Source organism: Centrocercus urophasianus, unplaced genomic scaffold (genome assembly GCF_019232065.1).
Source record: "Centrocercus urophasianus isolate 14NV4802_14NV808 unplaced genomic scaffold, USGS_Curo_1.0 seq_14, whole genome shotgun sequence".
In the NCBI taxonomy this organism is placed as follows: Eukaryota; Metazoa; Chordata; class Aves; order Galliformes; family Phasianidae; genus Centrocercus; species Centrocercus urophasianus.
In genome coordinates this window covers 24,097,114-24,112,173 of record NW_024884586.1, presented here as the reverse complement: position 1 = coordinate 24,112,173, position 15,060 = coordinate 24,097,114, and the positions used below count along the sequence as shown (strand labels likewise).

General features: G+C 36.0%; 1 long non-coding RNA gene across 3 annotated transcripts in view; it reads right to left on the bottom strand.

Annotated features, from left to right (window-relative positions):
• Positions 1-1,371: 1,371 nt before the first annotated feature.
• LOC122157967 overlaps positions 1,372-15,060 on the bottom strand; it is a 54,096-nt gene continuing 40,407 nt past the window's right edge. The window contains exons 3-5 of one of the 3 annotated variants that reach the window (XR_006168089.1): positions 6,992-7,086; positions 2,351-2,518; positions 1,372-1,824 (exon numbers count right to left, since the gene is read on the bottom strand). This is a non-coding gene — a long non-coding RNA (uncharacterized LOC122157967). Of the gene's footprint in view, positions 2,519-3,694; positions 5,602-6,991; positions 7,087-15,060 lie in introns of those variants that run through there. The other 2 variants (XR_006168087.1, XR_006168088.1) reach the window with 2 other exon arrangements.

Below are 15,060 nucleotides of genomic sequence, written 5' to 3'. Positions count from 1 at the left end.
TTGTGTGTTGCTCCAGTCCAGTTCCTTGAAAGATCCCACCCACTGTGGCTTTGTAAACTGAGTATAGAATGAAGGCATTTCCCCATATCTATTTTCTAGGTTATATACATGAAAAAATTAGGCTAAGATTTTGCTTAAGAATATCAATGTAAGCATTTGATTATTTAAATAATCAAAATACAATAAAGTTCTAAAGTAAGTGCTTACTGACAAGAGAGAGCACCTTATTCATAGTGCTGGCTTGTGTTAAGACTTCAAGGAGATGAAAAACATCTGTTTTTAATGAGCAAAGCCAGGTCACAGCTTTCATTTTCAAGCCCAAAACTATATGGTACCTATTTATGTGATTCTGTAATTCTGGATTTACAAGTCAAGCTTTGATTTGCAAATAGACAACAGATATGGCTGTGAGAGACTAAGCCACTGTGATCATAAATGTTGCTCCGACACAGTCACCATTATAAACTGTGGCAGAACAACATCAACTGGGGAGAAAAATGAAACAAACTAGGATTAGTGAACCAACTCTATTCCTAATGAAATATCTATCATTGAAGCAATTGCAGTTTAGGTGATGGATAAGTAAGGCCCAGAATGTCTCCAATTTAGCTGTATGTCATTAACAGATATCACAGAAGTTGCCTTCCAGATGAACCAGTTTATCTCAATTGACTTCAAGGGCATATTCACAGAATCACAGAAACACCAAGCTTGGGGAAGTCCTACAAGATCATCGAGTCTAACCATTCACCCATCATTGATAGTTCTCACTAAACCATATCCCTCAACACAAAATCCAAATGTTCCTTGAACACCTCCAGGGCTGGTGACTCCACCACCTCCCTGGGCAGCCCATTCTAGCACCTGACCACTCTTTCAGAAAAGTAGTATTTCCTAACATCCAGCCTAAATCTTCCCTGGTGCAGCTTGAAGCCATTTCCTCTAGTTCTATCGCTACAGCCTCCCTTTCATGTAGTTTCAGAGAGCGATAAGGTCTCCCCTGAGCCCCCTCTTCTCCAGATGGAACAATCCCAGCTCCCTTAGCCACTACTCATAAGCCCTGTGCTCCAGACTCCTCATGAGCTTTGTTGCCCTTCTTTGAACCTGCTCAAGGGCTTCAATGTTTTGCAGTGAGGTGCCCAAAACTGAACACAGTACACAAGGTGTGGCCTCACCAGTGCTGAGTACAGGGGGGCAATCATTTCCCTGTTCCTGCTGGCAACACTGTTTCTGATGCAAGCCTCTTGGCCACCTGGGCACACTGCTGGCTCATGTTCAGCTGAGTGTCAATCAATACCCCCAGGTCCATTTCCTCTATGTAGGCTTCCAGACGCTCTGCCCCAAGCCTGTAGCATTGCCTGGGGTTGTTGTGGCCAAAGTGTAGGACCCAGCATTTGGCCTTGTTGAAACTCATCCCGTTGGCTTCAGCCCAGCTATCCAGCTACTCTTTACATCAGAATTACAGATTATAATCCATTTCTAATCTTCAGGATAACGCAAGCAATCTTCTGGTTTGTGCAACGTTTCCTACATTCTTTCCCAAAGTAAAACTATTTTATTTCTACTCATCTCCACAAAAAATGGGCATCAGTAAAGCATGAGTCACAAAGATCTGGTGGTTCAGTTCAGATATACATCAGAAGTTTAACAGTTTCCAGAGTTTATCCGACCTCATCCAAACTTCTGTAGTCTGGAAACTGGATGGCAGCCTCCTTCAAATAGACTGTCCTGTGCTTCTGCAGTACTTCCTTGTTTCATTTGGGTCAGCTGTAATGCAGAACAGCCCTTCTCACAGTACTTTGGCATTTCCGATTTCAGTTCTGGCTGAAATAGAAGCGTTGAGAAATAACCTCACAGAAACTTTTAAACATTTAAAATACTAGATTTGCTTTTTGTTGGGTTGAGTTTCAGATTAATTTTATTATAGGTAGACTGATCCAGTTATTTCCTTCCCACAACAATAATTTCTCTAGTTCCTTTACTGGCCAAATATATTTTATCCAGTAGCATTTTCCAAAGAACAAAGCAATTTGAACCAAATACAAAACCTACCTAGCACGTAATAGCAAGATTACTGCACTGTTGACAAATGATTTTCTGCTTTTTTTTTTTTTTGCTTAGTTCTAAGCTGTGGCATAGTATTCTTAGACTTCAGTGGCATAGCTAGGTTTATTAAAAGTACTGTTACTCTCTGAATTATTTATACTGTAAAAAACAGTAAACAGAATCCTGCTGCACTTTTCCCAGTAGCATTCTGAAATGTTACTAAGTGAATCCTGAGTAAATAAGGATTTTTTTGCATCCGCATTCCAGTTCAAGATTGGTGAATAATACTTAGCAGAGATATTACCAAAAACTTCTGACTTTTGATTTGGTTTTGTTGTACTACTTTTTCTATTCCCCATAGAAGAAGAGTTGTGGTCATTAGTGGAAATGATCAATCACTGGCATAAACTTATTTGAGTAATCAGCTTTCATACTCTTCAGAAACAGCTGAGGGTAAATGGCAAATGAGCATCTGAAAAAAAAAAGAAACACGTGGATGTTTGATTTATCCTTCATTATTTAATTTGCTACTCCACTTTTCTACATTTAGGCATTAATATAGGCACATGCATTTGACTTTTTTTCTGAAATCCAGCTTCTGCAGGCTTCACTTGAAAGACACACACCTACTTTCCTGTTAAACAGCAATCTCTCACACAAATGTTCAGACATTATTCACATATGACACTTCGTGCTAAAGAAAGCCCTGACCATGTGGCAGGTGTGTATTTGCTGCTTTTGGCGACTACAAAGCTCTCTGGTTGTTTTGATTTTGTTTACTTCTTTCCTCATTCTTCTGAATGCAGCTGAATTCATGTTTGGCATTTGTCAGGTAGAGGTATGGGAAGGAGAGTTTGGCTAAGAAAAAAACATGCTTAGATACTGATTGTGTTTAGGAGGCAAAATGATGCAGCCAATATGATGCTACTGTAGAAAAGATTCCTTATCTGCTTTGAGGAGATGCAAAGACCAAGGGATTAATTTTCCTGTTTCAACAAGATATGGAGCATAAATAAAAAGCATGTCTATTCTATAATCTTTTCTGACCTTTTAGATTATTTATAAATATATTTAAAGCTAGTTGTTACCAGCTGATTTACAATTCTTGGAATACAAACTCTTTTCTTGTTCACATAAACTAATTAAAGCAATGATAATGGAAATATAACTTTTGCTATATTGTCTATTAATTACCTGGAAAAAATGTCATAAGATCTCAGACCACAGAAAGTTCAAGTCAGTGACTGATCATCTGGCACACACACACACACAAAGCAATGAGAAAAAGCAGCTTTGAATCTTTGTTAGCCTGAGGAAAGCATCTGAGCAGTAGCCAAAAAGCAACTCGTTTTTGAGTGCTGTTACCAAATTTTGGTTCAGAAAATCTCCTTAGGAACCTATTGTATAAAAAAGATTGACTAAGTTTCTGGAGTCCTGCTGGATCTGTTCTGTGCAGCTCAAATGAATTTTTAAATACCTTCAGATACCTTTGAGAGATCTGAGGATTTTCTGTCTAAATGTTTTGGCTTCTCTTTTCCTCCTTATGGAAATTGTACTGTTGCAATATCTATTTTTTATTTTTCCATAGGAAAAATCTTTTATGTAGATTCTTTCTGCTTTCTCATAGGAAAACCAAAAAAAGAAATAGATACTTTCCAGTTGGCTGAATATGAAACAAAATATTCTGGTTTGCTGAACTAATCTGAAATGTTTCATTTTAAGTCAGTATATACTGAAACGTGTATCCCTCTGCAGCTGTTTTGCTATATGTCTCATAGCCATGCTCTCTCTTATGGAGTTGGGACTCTTTTCAAATGCAATGGGTGGTGCTTCATTAAAGACATGTGGTCTGAATATTAAATACACCACTTCAGTTTGGCCATATGAAAGTGTTTCAGTTGTGAAAAAGCTGAAATTAAGTATTGCCTTATTTCTGCACTGGATTTTTTTCTAAATATTTTGTTCAGCACAATAAACAAGAATTTCAGCTTTTGTTTCACTCTGAGATGAGAAAATGGATTAAAATGTTATAGTCTCAAAGAGATGATGTTCTGATTTTAATTTTCTGAACTACTTCTGAAGGCTCCAGTCTGTGTACTTCGGTCCTGAGTTTTCTTAAGAATCCTTTGGGTTTCCTTGAGGTTTCCATGCTCAGAAGATAGTAGCTCATATGGTTCTTGCACTGAGGCTCAGAGCCTGAAATGAGTAGAAGTTCTGTTTCTGTCTTCAACGAGAAATGATCACCTTCAGTGAATATTTATGGATATGAAAGAAAAGCCACCAGGCATGTTATCTCCAAAGAACCCACATTCTGCTGTGTCATTTTTCTTACAGATATTATAAATGAGAACTATATATATATAAAAGGGCCTTTTAAAAGTAGGAGTACTCTTACCTGTAATTAGATTTGTTGGCCAAACTAGGTTAATATAGAGAGTAGGCCAGTAAGAATCTGACTGTCCTATGGCGATATACCTAGACTTCAGAGGAGGCAGTGAAACAGAACCTGCAAGACTGTTCTTTATGCACCTTGATGACTTTTTTAATGTATTTCTTGTGACAGATAGACATTCCACCTGTTGTACCATCATGAACTGATGTTGTATTGATTTGCTTTTTGTTCAGAACAGTTTCTTTGTAAGAAGCAGTTTAAAATGCCTGCTTAAGCACTTTATAATTTCTTTATCAAAACACTTGCAATCATTTTTCTGTCTGAGACAGCAGCATTTGCCTTGAATAAATCATGTGAGACCCCCTGGGGTTTGTTTCAAAAATTTTAGAACAAACATGACCAGAAGTTCATCAGGATGCTGACATGAAGTCCTTAAGCCTGAGCTTCCTAGTGTTGAGATGATACCGGATAATAAAATAAACTTTTAAATAAATAAAGAGGAAATGCTTGTGCATTAAGAAAAATTTGTATCCAACCATCCTATCTGTTCAAGGTAATCCTTTAGTTTTACAATGAAACAATCTTCTAGTTTTACAGTGATGCTTTTTTTCTTAGCTGGTCTCTGAGTAATTACTATGTAACGTGTGTAATATGTGTCTTTGCTTTCATTGAATCGCATAACTCTGAAATTTACTGGTGCTTTTTGCTTGCACAAAGGAATAATACTACCTAACTCAGCAGCACATCTTGCTTGGTAGTGACGAAGAAGAGTGTAGATAAGAACTTTTAGACATAAAATTTTAAAATGTGTAGCTGTCTCCCTAATGAAAACTCCAATTTACTTGATGTGTAGGAAAATATCTTTGCCTACATACTTAATGAATTGTCCACAGCATTTCAAAAGTTCTGAATTTAGCCTCAAGTGGCTTTTGGCAATAAACTGTGGTGCTCATAAACAAAATACCATTGGCCCTACTGAAAAATATGGTGGTTCATTCCAAGTTATGAAGATCACATTTATTAGTTTAATTAAAAAATAATTAAACAAACAAAAAGATGTTACGCTGAAAAAAAAAAAAAAAAAAACAAACCCCAAAACCAGAAGAATTTCAACATCAGAAGAGAAGATTCAGTAGTTTACTCTTAAAAATGCTTCCAAGTATCTACAAAAGAGAGAAATAATGAATGTTTTTTCTCACTGATTATTACTAAGAATAACCCAGTGTATCATGTGTCATGCATTATATGAAAGTACTACGTATTGCATTTTGTTCTAAATACAGTTGTTTGTATCCACATTCTATCACATTTTTTTCACTACACGCTTCAGCCACTGTAATCTATTTTCCATAAATTTACACACTTCTGGTGGGAGAGCGAATATTTTGCATTTATCATTGTGATATATATTAATGAATAATATTCTTAACACAAATCCTGCTCTCAACTGTCAGGTTGAGTACATGACTTTAGGATTTGTCAAAGACAGATAGTTATTGATGGTCACAACTATGAAGCCTCAATGACAGTCCTCAGTGTGTGTCTTTGGTCTCCATATTCTGTTTTTTGGTTTTGACTGTGGATCTGCACTTACGGTGAAGCACTTGGAAAAAAAAGGAAAAGATGGAAGTTTTTCCTGTATATATCTTGCTCTTGTTCTTCCAACTACAGAATTTCATTTTGATTTCCATATATCAAAGGCAAAAATTCAGATGATAATAGACTCTCTAATATTTAAAAAGTTGAGACCATGTGTGGAAGTCCACAAAAAAAAAAGCAAAACAGCAATGGCAGAACTGACTGTGGAAGCTGGGAGCTCTTACACACTCTTCTTTTCTCTAACTGCCTTTACAGTTCTTCATTTCCACATCATGTAGCCTGCATCAACAGTGAAACCTACAGTGACAGGAGGATTTGAATATCCAATTTGTATTGGATATTCAATTTTTTGAATATCCAATGTTTCTATAATCTCTCAGAATTCCTAAGGAAGTATTTTTTGATAAATATATCACTTGTGTATTTGTGGACTTACTTGACTGTTTATTTTTAAAAATTCCTTTAAAGGATGCAAATCTGAAGGTGTGCATGCTGTCACAACTAAAATTACAGCAGATTTGTTCTGTTTATTTCCCCTGTTCTTTCTTTCTTTCTTTTATTTGCTATTTTATCATTAATAGGGCTAGAAGCTATTTGAGGGAAGCATTTTGTCTCTCTCTATGTTTTTAAGGTGTTCTGTATGTTTAAGTTTCAGGCCTGTGTTATGCAGAAGATTAGATTTAATGTTAATGATGCTTCTGCTGCTACAAAGACTTTAAAACAAATGGGCAATCCTTGCTTTTTTGCTTGCCACCAACTCCACTGTATCTGGGATTTTATCTTTTGAACCTACCTTAAAAAGTATTTTCTTAGCTGCTGTCTTTTGGACAAGAATACATTTTAAATCTGTGTATTTTTAACTGACTGTTTTGTGGCTGTCTGTGACATCATCATATTAGAAGGCAGTGCATTGGTAGACATCCATTAATAGTTCTTTTTTGTATATTCACTTACCTATTTTACTTGGGCAACTATTGATTGTGTGTGGTACGTTGGTGGAATTCTGTGACTGAATGACTTTGAGGCATCTTGTGGAAAAGTGTTTTCTCCTGAAAATACATCAGGGTGAGAAATTTTAAATTTTCTGTGGCTATATTTAATTTCTTTTTTTCCAAATGTAGAAGTATTTTTGTATACATGGAGCTGTGTATTTAAATGATATGCATCTTTTTTTATCATTTTTGTCTTTTTATGGGTGTCTGAAACTGATCTATATTTTGCTTATTCATACGTCTCTTCTGAGCTTCTTCCTCTCCATGTCATCTGTTTAGCAGATCCTCGGTTCTGTAAAGAAATATTTGTTGTTAATTTTGAAAAAAATCACAGCTTTGAAAGAATACTTTATCAATTCTGCTGGTAGTGAGTATCACAAAAAATGCAATGTATCCTTTGGAAATATCAGATCACATGATAGTAGATAAGTAATAGATGTAGAGTAAAGCTGACAGCATTATCATGAGAGAACTGTTTGAGGAAGCTGAGATACTCTGGAAGTAGAGGAACAAGATAAGGAAAAGCCAATAGTACCATGACAGAGGTGCATGAGAGCAGAAAAGAGCAGAAATTATTGTGGGAGGGTTCAAAGAGGTACTGGAGGCATCCAGAACAGAAGCAAAGCAAATCACTAGAGGCTATAGAAGCTGTTGTGAGCAGTGATATGATGTAAGATATAAGTAAGAGACTAAGGCACTGAGCTAGGAGCACCTACCAATGCACACAGGGAATCAAGCTTCTTTTGTTCTGGTGATCACAGAATAATTAATAACTGTTTAATTTCTTACCTTTTTTTTCAATATTATTTCCCTGTAGAAGCAGGTATTGTCCTGCAAGGCTTTGTAGCCATTAAGACTTCTTGCATCATTTATTAACCAAATCTGTAATATCTTCATTATTATTACTGTATTCCTTTTTATTCTTAAAGTGGTAATCTAATTTTTAGCACTATGTAGAATCAGGTTCTTTCTGAAGGAAAAAGTAGGCCTGACTGTGTTGGTCTTGAGCACTTTCTGGAAAAAGCTATTGCCCTATGATACTCATGTTGAATCATATTGATATGAATATGCACTATTGAGTCTTGGTTGTGGATCATTCCAGGTGTCTCTTCTGTAATTACATTTGCTTCTAAATTTTCTCACAGAATTATTTGTTGTATTGATTATATATTCAATCTGGTTTTAAACACACTGAAACTTGGTCTCTGGTACTCTGGCAAGCCTATTGAAATATCTTTGCATTCTCGATAAGCCTCTAACTCCTCACTCAAGCCAAATTAAATAAAGCTCATTAGTTCAAACTCCAGAAGACAGAAGGCAGAGAAACCTATTCTAAACCTAAATATGCAAATCTTGGGCTTCTATATATAAAAGATGTATATGGTATGTTCAAAGACTCTCATTTTTCTTTAGTATAGTTTGCCTCTTATGAAACATATCCAGCTTTAAATATTTAGACAGCCTTTTCAGAAAAGGTCTCCAGTTGTTTTCAGAACAGAATTAACTGTCATGAACTTTGTAAATATTGTCTAAGCAACTGGTATGAGTATTGAAAACTTCTCTGAGTGAGCTTCTTGTTATTGGATTGGAATTTTTTCATCTTTCCCTGCTTTTGTATATCAGGAATGATTTATTTCCAAGCATCGTCAACTTCAGTGAAAAGTATTTCATGTTTACCTTTATTTGCTCATGTCAAGCAATTTTGAAGTTGTTCTGAGGCAAAACTTATCCAAGAAGTGGAACTTGAGATTCCATTCTGCAAATCATTATTACCATTCCACTGCAGCTAAAAGTCATCTTTTAATTCTTTTGTAGCACTGGAGGACTGCATTTTTGGGGGACTGAATTCCTGAGACTAATATTGCAGCTGACCAATAACACCAGGAGCAGCAGCCTAACTTTTTAGCATTTGATGTGATGCTTTTGGATAGTTTACATGTCTTTGAATGGATACTGCCCTTTTCTTCATAGAACCTTAGAAACAAAAATGGAAAACCTTTGGGCTGTAACGTTATAAAAGGGGGGGTGCCTATCCACATTAAAAATAAGATCCATGTAATAACATTCATTTTCTTATATCCTGTTTCTATAATTATATCAGACCAAAACATCTCTTACTGAAATCAGCTTAACACCCACACACATACCCAAACAAAATCCTTGGATTTTCATTTTGAAGGAGCAAAAGATTCAAATCTTTGATACAGGATTGGTTTTAAATATACAGTGCTGTGAGCATCCTGCATGTAATTTGGGTAATTGGCAATAAAAAAAAAAGCTACCTAACAATTTTTGGGTAGTGGAGCCATTTTACAGTCTGTTCTATGCTGGTTTTTTTTCCTACTTCAGCTTTTTTTGACAGACTAATCACTATTTGTCTTTATAACTATAGAGCATCAAATGAAACCTGGATAATGTTGTAACCAGTGATTTTCTTTTTACCTGTTTTCTGACTCTTGTGAATGGGGAAAAGGAAAAAAGAAAGATGATTCTGAATTTGTTGAGTTTCTGATTTCATACTTTAGTCTTCATCTTTTCCCATTCATATTTCCACGAGTATTTAAATGATGTCTTAAATTATTCTCAATTTAAAAGTTCTGTATTCCAGTTTAAAGGGGCATTCACAGCCTCGCTGAGCAATCTGTTCCAGTGTCTCACCATGCTCACAGTAAAGAATTTCCTGATATCTACTCTAAATCTACCCTTTTCCAATTTAAGACCATTTCTTGTTGTTTTGCCACTACCTGCCCTTATGAAAAGTTCCTCCCCAGCTTTTCTGTGGAGCCCTTTTTCTGAAGGCTCCAAAACTGGACACAGTACTCCAGATGGGGTCTCACAAGAGCAGAGTAGAGGGGCAGAATCACCTCCCTTGACCTGCTGGTCACACTTCTTTTGATGCAACCCATTTGCATAAGGTTGGCTTTCTGGGCTGCAAGCATGTATTGCTTGTTCACGTTGAATCTTTCATCAACCAGCACTCCCAAATCCTTCTCATAGCTGCTTTCAAGCCATTCTCCGCTCAGCCTGTATCTGTGCTTGAGTTTGCCCTGACCCAGATGCAGGACCTTGCTCTTGGCCTTGTTGAACTTCATGAGGTTGGTATGGGTCCAGCTCGCAAGCCTGTCCAGGTCCCTCTGGAGATTATGCCTTGCCAGACAACTGATACTTGTTACTATACTGTCCTGGCAAATACTGCGTAGATCTGTAAGTTTGTTTTAATTCTTCTTGTACCTTCATGGAGTCCAGCAAATGGAGCACCCAAAGGATTTTACTTATCAGCTACACAGTCCTTTATTTTAGGGGAATACCAGTATTCATTTACTTTCCTGCGAGAAAGAAATGTGATTGCATGTGGCATAATATGAAGTTATAAAAAACTGAAATTACAGATGAAAAACTACAAATTTTGTCCACAAATGTCCACACATTTAGAGTACATGAGTCCTTTTCAACTCAGATTGACAAAGAATCCTGATAATAGTGACGGACCCTACAGCTTTATTATGTTTTAGCCAGCTTCCATAATCGGGAATTTCATCCTTCTATCAAATCCTGTATTCATGTATGCAAGATCATGATGTTATTTTTTTACATGTCTTTAAAACTTTTAAGTACAATATTACAGTAAGTATATCATGCTATTACAAAATAGCATACTTTTAGTTACAATAATAAAAAAATCAAAATCTCACAACTATTCCTGTGCATGGAGGCAGCTGCATCATAGAGCTTTGTGACCTTGGCTCCTCCACTGAAAAAAAAAAAAAAGGTCAGTGACAGCTATTTATCGATACTATTTGAGTCACTGCAACAGGCATCAGTTAGAGATCAATGCTTCACCATCCTCAGTATTATACACACATAAAGACTGTCCTTGTCTAACTGTTCTTCCTGTTTTTCCATCTGATGTTGATGACTTGAAGGGAATTTTTTTTCCTGTTTGCTTCAGTTTAAAATTTTAGACCTCAGTTTCCTTAGTGATGGCAGGGATTCTGTATTTTGATTCATGTAAACAGATCCTTACTTCCATGAATTCAGCAAAGCTCCATATAAGAAGAAGAATTGAATTAAAAGTTCAAGGCTTATGTGAGCATCATCACCAAATTGTGGCACTCAGTGCAGCTGAGGTAACATGAAAAAAAACTAGTTTAGTTGAGATAGGAAGATCCTCAATGATCTTTTCCTACCACTGTAAATTCAGCTTCTTTCTTCTGACAGCATGCATCTGTTGTTTTGGTGTTTTTTTTCCACTGTACTACTTGCTGTGTTAGTAAAGCCCAAGGCAAGCTTCAGTTTAAGTCCTGCCTGTTAGAGCCAGATAATTACTTCAAGAACTGGACATCATTCCTGTTTTTCTTCCAGGTAACTGTAAAGTTGGTTAATTGGTACTTGATTGCTTTTCTGTAATTAAAAGCTTTCCTGAAGGAAGCTGACATTTAATAGGTACCAATAGTAGAGATCATTTTCCTATGGAAGCACAAAGAAGGGGCAATGCTGACTGATCACATAGGTAAGCATTCAAGATGAGTAAATAAATGTTTATATGAGATTTTGAATATGAAAAGAGGAGGATATTTTAGTAGAATGAGAATAAGACAAAGCCAGACACGATGCATGGTAGTATTGCATATGTGCATATACAGTTACTAGATGAAGTAATACTTTATGTGATACGTAAATAATCATAGTCATCATCAAAAGCTCCTTACAGAGGAAAAAAAAAAAAAAAAAAAAGTTTTCAGATACAAGAGTATGACTTAGAATCCAGTTTTCCTTTCTGCTGTATAGAGGTTCCACAAAACCAACAGGGGAACAGAATTTATAGGTGAAGAAGCGAAATTGCTGTCAAATGCTAATGTAAACAAATTTAAAATTTGGAGCAAAAATATTTGTTTAGCCATTCTGTGTGACTCAGTAATGTGTTACGTGTATTGTCAAGCATATGTGCTTAAGACACTGTGGTTATGGTTCAGCTGATGCTCTTTCTTTGATTCTACAATGCACTTGAAATCTGCTCAGCTCTGTATCATTCACTGAGATGATAAAATGTTATAGCAAAGGAAATGAATTAACGTCATTTACTGCTAAAAATAGTAAGAGCAATGTAATCAAACTTTTTTCCTCTTTTCCAGTTTATGTCCTTTATTGTGAACACTTAATGAAAGTAAAAAATAGTTTGCAGGTAGTACAGTGCAATATGATTTTTACTGTATCTCTCTAGGCCACTAATTATCATGAAAGTGATGCTATACGAATTCTTTGCCTCAGTCCACCTTCTGGCATAGCTTCAGTGTGAAAAATGGAGGCACAAACTGATTCAATCAGAAAGGAAGCAAGCAGCAGGAACAAAAATTAGATCCATGTAGAGAATCTGCACAACTTGGGAGAACAGTCTCTTTCCCCTGAGCTTTCTTCTTTTCCCTGAGGTCCTCTGGATCATCCGCTTCTTAGGAAGTCACACCTGTCTGAGTTTACAGTAATTGAAGTTGGACATCTGGGGAATTATGAAAAATTGTCTTAAGTCTGACGGACAAATAGTATTTATAGGATGATGAGGGCAGATCTTTATACAGGTTTTGGTTTACTGAAAAATAATGCTGATAGGGGTTTTTCAGTCCCCTAAATAGCTAATATGTGATAAAGGCAGGCGTGATAAAAGAACATTAGTTATTATTTAATTTGAAAGTAAACATTTTTAACACCAGTCCAGAGTAGCTTCTGTGTTTCAGCTCAGAGGTGGCTAAAGTGCAGTGCCAAATATGTAAGTTCTGGTTATGAAGTATCCAGAAGAAAAAATGCTGTTTAGGAAACCTTGCTTTCCAAAGTATTTATTCAGGAAGCAGGAAAAAAAAAAAAAAAAAAAAAAAAAAAAAAAGTAGTAGTAAACAGCAAATAGTCAATAGATCTAGTTTTTACAAAGCTAGAATAGTCTAGCCATTCCAAAATAGTTTTCTAGTTTTTTGATAACTGGAATAGTAGATATATCACCAATGAGCTCAAATGCCATTATTTCATACTGATTATTGAGGACAAAAAACATTTCTTTTGAGTCAAGGTTTATATAGAAGGGAGTTTACAACATAATGTATTTGAGTTATCTCTAATATACTGTAAGGCTTAAAGGAGGCTTTGTAATCAAGACTGATGACTTAGTCAAAATCCTAAAGTGAATGTACAAGAGAAGAGTGCAAAGGGTTTAAAATTAAATAGGAAAGCTCTTAACCTGAACTTTATGATTCAGTGTTTTTCCTGCAAGTAGTTTACTATAATAGAAAAGAGAACACTGTGTCCTTACATGCCTGATGTAAATTTGGGTCTAAAACATGAAATGTCCTTCATAATGAAGTCTGGGTTTGGGTGTGTCAGATATGTGTGTGGCTTCATTTGAAATTAGCTCCATGGCTGAATATGACAGAAAAAGAATTTGCTGAAGTTTCTTCTCATGCCATAGCAGAGAATGTCACAAACGAGTGACTCACTGGCTGAGCTCTATTTTCAGTTTGTGCTGTGTTTGGTCATCATTCTCCTGTGTGGGAAGGATGGCATGCCTGGTCTCTGAAACCCTATTTTATGTGCTATATCTGAAACATGTCCAGATGCAAAGGTGAGGCAACAGTGAAAAGGAACCTTTTCCTCTTATCTGTCCACTGCATGTATTTGGACCTATGTCAGAATGCCAGAAAATTTACAGTGCAGTTTTGTTGAGTGTATGCTCTCCAAAATATATTCTTCAAAACAGAGATGGCAGGATTCTTCACATTCAGTGCAGCCCAACAATGTGCTGTACAGAACTGAAGACCTTCATCTTTTCATCACCTGTGACAGTTTGTATTCTGCCTTTTTTATTATTTATTTTAAAAAGATGGAATATTTATGTCACTTCAAGTAGAAGCATCCTCCTTCTAATATAAATAACTATATTCTCATATACAGAAAAAAAAACAGCTGGTAATATTTCTGATAAAAAGATGATTTTTCAGGGAAAATAATTATTTCACAACCCTTCAGTATAAGTGGGGAAAAACCATCCAAAATGTCATCATTGTAGTGCGGATTTCACAGACCACATTCGCTCCAGTATCTACCTTGACCATGATACAAAAGTAACTGAATTATGTGGAGTGAAACCTGAGACAGAATTTCTGCCTTTCACCTAGCTTTATTTAGCCAGTTGCATATCTTGACCAGAACAATCATAGCAAGTGAGCTGGATTTGATGCTTACATTTTATTATTTCAACAGAAGATCAATCATGTCTGCTTCAAGTAGCGCTGTGAAGCCAGCAACTGCAAAGGTTTTCAGGTGAGAATGAGACCATGCATTTCCCACAGGCGGTTACTCTTAGTGCAGTACCACAGAGTGTGAAGAACAAGCTCCCTTATGTAGTCAGTACTTGCTGTTGATAAAATAGCATTTCTCCTCAAATAATCTAAGTTAGAATAAAGTGAATTAGTGCGAAAGAAGCAAATCTGTAGGCAATTTGCATGTGAAATAGGAAATAATATTTCTATTTTATGACAGCTTATATCTATTGCTCTCAAACAACTCACTCCTTTTATTCCTTCTTTTTTCCCCCTCTTATTGTCATATAAGTTGGTTGAGTATTTTACCATTCTATATTCTGCTCTATCCAAGTATTGCTCAGCTCCTTTGTGGACTAGAAGCTGAACTTGAACTTCCTCTCTGAATTTTGAAATATGAATTGTTTCTGTACATGAGGATTGAGTAATTTAGGGGTTTCCATATTACTTATACTGTTTTGTTTTGTTTTTTTTTTCTGTTCCTTCTTTCAGGCACCAATTGTTGTCTTCATAATATTTATTCTATTTGGCAAAAAGTTGTACCAGCACAAAGAGGCAGATGTATTTCATATGTCTTCTTCAACACCTCATCTAACTGCTTTATATCTTTCATATCTTTCTTATACTTAACACAAAGTGCACCCTTCATTCTTTGTTCTCAAGTCTCTCCCACCCTGTTGAGATATGATGCAGTTCATACATACACCTACTTCCACCGTACGTATTTTTA